This window comes from Nematolebias whitei, chromosome 6 (genome assembly GCF_014905685.2).
Source record: "Nematolebias whitei isolate Nwh7 chromosome 6, NemWhi1, whole genome shotgun sequence".
Classification (NCBI taxonomy): Eukaryota; Metazoa; Chordata; class Actinopteri; order Cyprinodontiformes; family Rivulidae; genus Nematolebias; species Nematolebias whitei.
The window spans coordinates 31,756,818-31,765,077 of NC_056503.1; the positions used below are offsets into that span (position 1 = coordinate 31,756,818).

Genomic DNA, 8,260 nt, shown 5'->3' on the forward strand with positions numbered 1-8,260 from the left:
ATATATATATATAAGTATATATAGTATATATAAATATATATATATTTATATATATATGCATAAAAAGTACTGGATCCTGCTCATGTAGGGACTTCTTTTCAAGGAAAATTAGCAGCATTTTATAATCATTCGTCTTCTGGTGCAATATCTAACCACTGTGGACAAAAACACGTTTGAGGAATTTCTCTGGTCTCATGACGAGCCACAACACAACATGAGTTTATCCTCAAGCTAAATTTACACAACACACATTGACATAAAAACATGCAAATTAAAATAAAAGTAAAGCTTGTTTTCTTTTTCTAGAAAAAGTTATCTTTATTAGAGAACCACACTATGAAACCAAAGATCATTAAATTAATAATTATGACACATTGTCATAAATCACAGATTTACTGCGTCTAGCCTCAGAAAATTTGTTTTGTGACATCAGATAGAATTGTTTTGTTTGTTTTCTCTGGAGCATGACTTAAGTGTTAAATGTTCACCTGAACTCTCAGAACGTTTACCAATCAGGAATGATCTGGGATTTGTTTTAATATCATTTACTAAAAAAAAAAAAAAAGTGTGTGTATATATACGTCCTCACACCTCTCCTGTGGTTCTGATGGTGAGGATTAGTCCAGTGAGGAATTCATAGATTTTCCCAGCCCGTCCTCCACACCCCCCACCCTGGGAGAGCCTCCTCGCTGCACTCGTGATGGTGAGGAGGTTCCCAGAAGTGCACGGTTTCTTCTTTTCCAGGAGTCAGGGATTCTGTTGCGTTTACGATAAGCCTCATACTCAGAAACACGTTCAGCCAGAGTTGAACATTTGTTTTGGTTTGAATGCTTAAAACCGAAAACATGACTCCAGACTCTTAAACTATATTAAATCAAGTGGATAACAAAACACCCGAAGGAGAAATCTTAAAAAGAGACACGTTTAGCTTAAAGTGAGAGTTCAGATCTTCTGGAGTGGGGTTTACTTGGACATTTGAATGAGCAGAGTTTGGATTTTCACATCGACATCACCGAGAAGAATCTAGCTCAGGCTCAGCTCCTTTTAGTTTTCTTACTGAGCAGAAACATTAATCTTTAATAGTTTTAGACAGGATCCACAAGTGTACAGATCGTTTCCTACGTCTCTCAAAGGATCTTTGACTTTTCTACTTTTAGTCACATCCTTCAGTTCATCATTTCGCTGAACTGGAAACTCTCGTCCCAGCCTGACAACAACCTCTGGAGGACACTTTGGTGTGGAATCACTCCACCTTTTCTTCTACCTCGATTAGTTTCTTCTTCTACAGTAAATGTGTTGCCGCCATAACGAACAACCTGATGTCCAGTAATATTTTCTGCTGACGGACTTCATCACTTTGTTAAAGCGTTTCGACCACAGCCGTCATATTATGTTTTATTAAAAATAAAACCCTACCACTAAAAGAGTGATGCTTCATTCCTGCACAAATTAACCTAATCTGTTTTTAATTTAACAAAAACCATATGCAAGATAAAATTCAAATTAAAATCCCCCCCAGCCCCAAAGTGAAGAAGTCGTGTATTGAAGTCATTACATGCATTTATTTGAGAGAAACAAATTTTCGCCATACACATCTTTGTGATTACCAGCATATTTCAATTAAGTTAACAAATCATTATTAAAAATGTCTAAAAATTAAAGCATTACAAACAAAGTGGGGTGGGCAAACTTCTGATTTGTGTGGAGAAGAGCAGTGGTGTTGGTGGGGTTGCGTGAATGCTGCTTTATTTGAAAAATTAAGGCAGGGGGGAAACCGGATCTCTTCTGTTGATAATAAAGATTCATTCTTACGGTCTTGCTCTGGAAAGCTGACTGATCTGCTTCAGGTTTGAAACAAAAACGGTCTCCAGCGCCCCCTCGTGGACACTGGAACACCAACAACAAAGACAATAAAAGCAGCACGTTTGCAGCTTCCTTTAATTGATTACATAACTGCATCCCAGTAGTAAAGTATTCCTATAAATCTACCTTTCCTCCCCTTATCGATCACACCGACTCAAAAATGAAAACTAATCGAAATAATTTCTCTAATCTGTAAAGGAAATCTACAGCAAGAAGTGGGGTTCGCTTTATAAGCAACCCCAAACAAACAAACAAAAAAAGATGAAATGGAAACGAAAAAGGCTCCAAAAGCTGTGAAATATATATATATATATATATATATATTTAAAAAGCGGAGGAATGACCGGTGACATAAACGTGGAGCGGAAGACCGAGGAAGAGGAGGATAAACCAAATGCCGGGATGAAGAAAACGGAAATTTCAGAAAAAAGCTTTAACATCCCTGCTTTCTTTAATTTCTTTAAAGTTGATTTTTATTTGTACAGTGGGTGGGGGGAATTATAGATTTGAACTTTCAAACAGTAGTTTAGTCATAATGGAGGGAACTGGAGGGGGGGGGGGGGTACAGCTCGTCCAGATCGGAGCAGTGAGGAGGAGAACGCTGATTTCTGAGGAGCCAAGCTGAGCAGAGGACAAGAAAAACAAACAGGAAGCGAGTCACTTTGGCAGAGGTCCCTTAGGAGCGGTGAGGGGAGTGGACACTGGGAGTACGGGGGGAGGGGGTCCACACACAGTGATTACGTTTACACAGATGGATTAACGTCCTCGGCTTTCTTGGATAGAAAAGACTTTAACAGCGACCTCTTATCATCGCAAGAGTTTAAAGCCTGCAGGTCTTAGCAGTGTCTGTGTGTAGGAGGGGGGTGATACTTTGTCCTCTGAGTGAACCCCATGTTCCTCCTCCTCATCACCATCATCATCATCGCTGTGTCTCTGTGAGTGATGAAAAACTGACTGCAAGTCTAACGATGGACAGAGGACTGAGGGAAAAAGTCTTTGGTTAGTGTTTTATCCTCTTTTAATCTCTCTCATACTGACAAAATGTAGTGACATGGAGGGAGGGGTGGGGTGGGGGTGGGGTTGGTTCATTTGTTGTCCCCGTGTCATACGTGGATGACGTAGTGTGGATGTAGAAGGCTCCTTATTTACCACAGCTGAGCTCCAGAGGATGATTTCTGTCCTTTTTTATTTTCATGTCTGGAGCTGTGACTGTGACACGGACTCGTTCTTTAAGGAAACATTGTGGTCGAGTTCAAACAAACAAACAAACAAACAAACAAACAAACAAACAAACAAAAAAAAAGACAAAAACATTGTAGGTGCAACCAGTCACGTTGCAGAGGCTGACAAACCATCTTAGTGCTGTTTTTCCTCGTCCTCAGACCCTGAAGAACAAGAACAGAGTGATCAGTGCTGAAAGTGAAGGAGAGCAGTTTGTAACTAAACGTTACTTCCTGTTAAAACCCTTCATCTATTTATGCATCATGACAGCAGTTCTGATGAATTAAACATGTTTCTGGAGCAAATCCATCCACCGCTCCGTGACACAGGGAAGGCCTTTCAGCACACACGACAGAAACAAGGTGACAAACTGAAAAGGAAGTCTGTAAACTAAAATAAGTCACAAAACAATATGAAATATGTTTAATTTCTTAATTTGAATTTAATTTTTTAAGTTTACATTACATTTGTGTCTGAACCTGAGATAATAGTTTGTAAAGATGCTTACACATACAACGTAACATGTTCACCCCAATCAGAGAGAATTACTGTCAGCTCAGTTATCTCGTATGATAAACAGTGGCGTGCAAAAGTATTAAACTACCGTCACATTTTTCTTTATTTCTCTTCCCAGGAGCCAAACTTTCTTGTAAGTGGTAAATTAAGTACAGTACAGTTCCTCGCTACTTCGCGGTTCCACTTTCGCGGACTCGCTCTTTTGCGTTTTTTCTAAGTATTGGACATGACACACAATTAGGGATGGGAATTGAGAACCAGTTCCTTTAGAGAACCGGTTCTTAGTAGTTCAATTCCCTGGAATTGTAGGCAGCTTCCTAACGATTCTGTTTATCGGTTCTACTGACTCGTCGTGGTGACGCATTTACGTGATGGCATCGCAGACATGCGCCGTATTTGGTATTTAACATGGCGTCGAGGATGAAGCGGTCTAGCGCGTGGCTCTACTTCATAAAAAAAGACGAAACCAGGGCTACTTGCAACACATGCAAAGCACCGATTACAACAAAGGGCGGAAATACTTCTAACATGCAGAAGCATTTGACCACGCAGCATGTGGTTAGTTTGCTCAAATGTACCGTCTTTAACACGCTGCTTGGTGGTGGGGTGGAAGTGGAGCTAGCAAAGCGTCCTCCTCCGTCTTAAATAGATAGAGAACTTTACTAATTGGCTTTTATGTATGTGAATGTTTCTGTAAAGTGCCCTGAGACAACTTTGTTGTGATTTAGCGCTAGAAAAATAAACTGAATTGAATTAAATGTCACAGCAGGTAACGTTTAACTCCTCCAGGTCCTGTCGACTGTTACCTTTTTGCTGCACTGTTTCACTGGATTGTATAAATTATCTCCATCTCCTGTAATAACATTTAGTTGACGAGGACTGCCGGAGTCTGGCTGGCTCCGAGGCTGGTGCTAGCACACCTTTAGCTTCCCCTTTCATCGAAGCAGGGAAGAGTAAAATGTAAGAGTAAAAGTTTTATATTTTTGTTCAGTGTTTAATTGTAGCCTATTTCTGTTGTGAGACCGTTTCTTGTTGCTCAGTGATTTTCATGGTGAATTTCTTCTTAAGCTGTCAGATGTAGGGACACATCAAGGTTTTTCTATCATTAACTTTTATTCTTTTGATACTTTGAAAGTAACTGACTCTCCATCCCTAAAGCTGGATCATATGGGAATCACATGTTATCATATAAGATGAATAACAAAAACCTGTTATTGTAATTAATTGCACACCTGGTTTTAGGATTTCAGCAAAGCTGAAAGGCCCTTTTGTATGAGAACTTTTCCATCTGACCTGTGAAATATAACATCTAAACATACGCTTATCTCTTCCTAAAGGGAGGATTCATCCTCCAGTCTTAGAGTGTGAGAAAGACCCCATTGTTTTCAAGGACTCTTCTTTCCATCTCACGGTAGAAATCAATTTTTTTTAACAAGTTAAATTTCTGAGTTCTCCTGAACACAATTGAATGTTTTGCTGTAAAAACGGCTAAGTTTATTTACTTTCTCAGCTCAATACTCAGTAATCATGCATAAAGGAAGTTGATATAAAACTGGTGTTCAGAAGTTACAACTGTGTGCATAAGTTCTAATGAAAATGTTTATGGATGAGTAAAAAGCTGCTTAGAAGTCTGATTATTATGTTATATTGAGAATTTACCAAAGCAGAGTAAATTAGCCATTTAATATTTTTGATTAAGGTTATTAAAGTTCAACAGTAACTTGAAAGAAGGTCCACCCTTCTGTCGTGATTGGCTCGACCATCACATTGTAACGCCCTCTAAGTCAAAGAAATTTATTTCTGACATTTGGCTTAGAGCAGTCTGGAAGAAGCTTTGAAGAAAGAAGGTCAAACAATTGGATATTTATTGCCAGAAGATCTTTGCCACCAGAAGGAGAAAACGCAGCCCTCTGGGAGCTCATCAACTGACCCCCCTCGCGAGTCAACTATTGACTCTAGATTTCAGCTGATTTCCAGTGGCGAGGGGAATCCCACCTTTGGCTCATAAGTCATCTCAAGAGTTCTGGTGACCCTCCGGGAGGTTGAATTGCAGATCACCTTCCAATCAGTAGGAAAAAGCTGCTCAGGTTTTCTGCTGGTGTCTGATGCCCAAGATAAGAAGTTGTCCAATCTAAAAATTTCATCATCATTAATTAGAATTAAGTTTTCCTAAATTGACAAATCACATCTAGCCAAAACACTTCATTTAGCTAACTTTATAGATGATAATTTACTCTGCTTTGTAACCTCATAATTCACCATATTAAAGTTTAAAAGATAACTCCATAACCTCTTGGTGTGGTCAAAGTAAAGCCATCATTCATTCTGCAGCTGTATTCACCGTTTGATCACTTATATTCATCAAAATTGATAATAAATCTCACAAAATTGTACTTTGACTCAAAGCGTTTTTATTATATATGACATTTTTGAATTTAATACGAAAAGAATTCATTAGAGCACTAAACTTGAGTCTGATTGAATAATATTAATAATTTTCTGGCTTCAGAACTGGAAGCCAGTGGTGCCCCTTCAGAATAAAATTACTCATAAAAATTAAACGATCTGAGGACTGTTAATCCTACACAGAGCTGGGAGAGACACAGAGGCAGGCAGAAGAGGATGTAGATGATAAATATGTAAGTTTTGATTTTTGTAACTAAAGATGACAGATTGCATGGATTATTACACTATTTAATTTAAAATTGAACCTTGTGGATTACAAGTTGTTATGTCAATAATTTCAGATGCCTCCCATAAGCCCCACCCTCTGGTGGTGGATGAAGAAGGACACACTGCCCATATTAACAGCTTTAGCTGAGAAGTATCTCTGTGTCCAAACATCCTCCACCCCATCTGAGAGGGTGTTCTCCACAGCTGGAGATACTATAAGTCCAGAAAGATCTCGTATCCTTCCTGAGAAAGCAAACGTTCATTTTTCTGCACAAAAATTGCTAGTTTGCCAAAATTTAAAAGTGTAGTTGTGTTTTATGATGATGTGTTAATAATGTTAATTAGGAATTCTTTTTTCATAGCAGTTCTATTTTTGCTCTGGTGAAAGAGCGTTAAATACTTCATGCACACAAATGGTGTACTATATTTTATTGCCTAACCCAATGAGAATTGATAACAGAATTGATAAGGAATTGAATCGATAGGTGACATCGATAAAGGAATTGGAATTGCCAAATTCCTATCAATTCCCATCCTTACACACAATTATTGCATTTTTTTAAATTTAAAATAAATTGTTTTAAATTATTTAGCACCTCCTGCACCTGTGTGCAGCCCACATGTGCAGGAGAAGCTCCCTTCTGCAGCGTGTCATATCTCTGCTCTGCAGCGGAGAAGTGGGTGTGGCCGAGAGCGCTGGCAGGTGGCAGAGAGTGGAGATCATAAGGGTGTAATGGTACACGTGGGTGTATTGAACCGTTTCGGTACAGCATGTTCGGTCCGGTCCATGTGCGTACCGTTTGTTATTTTTTCACTCATTAAATTTTATTAACGAGAGATTATGCGCTGCAGAACTAAAGTTCCTAAGCGTGTTTCAGCACGGCACTATTATCTTGCAGCATGCTAGCATTAGCAGCCTAGCGTCTCCTTGCAGTCTCCAGTTTGGGAACATTATGGCTTTCTTGTTAAAAGACAAGTGGACAAATCCAAAGCTGTGTGTCGACGTTGTTTCACGGAGACTGGATCTGCAGCAGGCAACACGTCTAACTTGTTAACGCACTTGAAACGACATCATCCAAATGTGAACGTAGCTTGGTGCAGACCAATAACAGCAGCATTTAAACAACCTTTATCAGGTAATTCATATCGGTCCAAAGAAATAACACAAGCTGTAGGAGTTTTTAAAGCTCTGGATCTACGGCCGAATGTTGTTGATGTGCCAGCTTTAAGCATATGATTAAAGTTCTTGAACCCCGCTGCCTACGACATCCCATCACGTCAACACTTCAGCCAAAAAGTTGTAGCAGCAATTTATGAAAAAGCTAAAACTGATATCGTCAATAAGCCCGACCCCAGATTAAAGCCCTGCCACATTGATGATGAGCGACAGAGGATATTCAACCACCTCATATGATGACCGTGCAACAAGAGGTATTGTTATAGTATTACTGTGATCTAATTAACTTTTTTAATTTAAAATTATCATCTTATTAACTCAATTTTTTTTTATCTCTGTGTTGTTTGCCGTTTGAGGATAGCAGCAGCTGAGTCTTCTTCATCCACCAGATCACCTCCAGAAGAAGTCTGTAATGACTGAACTTGTTTACTTGGCATATTTTCAAAATAAACATTTTGTAAGTTTTTATTTTGGCATTTTTTTGTACCAAAAATGAACCGAACCGAGCCCTCCTTGAAACTGAACTGAACCAAAATGTGATTTTAGCGTACCGTTACACCCCTAGGAGATCATGACATGCTGTGCTCTTTTAGAGCGTTTAACATTGTTTAGAATATTGCGAGAGTAGGGGAAGGGTTTAAAATGCCTTAATACATATATTCTTCTTCTTCTTTCGGCTTTTCCCTCTTCAGGGTCGCCACAGCGAATCATCCTCCATCTCACTCTGTCCTCACTCCAACTACCTCCATGTCCTCTCTAACTGCATCCATATATCTCCTCTTTGTCTTTTTCCTGGCAGTTGCATTTCCA

The 8,260-nt window shown here is 39.2% G+C and overlaps 1 protein-coding gene across 1 annotated transcript in view; it reads right to left on the bottom strand.

Annotated features, from left to right (window-relative positions):
• Nucleotides 1-1,589: 1,589 nt before the first annotated feature.
• Nucleotides 1,590-8,260, bottom strand: part of ppp1r37 (protein phosphatase 1, regulatory subunit 37) — a 64,271-nt gene continuing 57,600 nt past the window's right edge. Inside the window, exon 12 of the mRNA XM_037677803.1 lies at nucleotides 1,590-3,248. The gene's annotated coding sequence lies outside the window, so the exon portion shown is untranslated. The remainder of the gene's footprint in view (nucleotides 3,249-8,260) is intronic.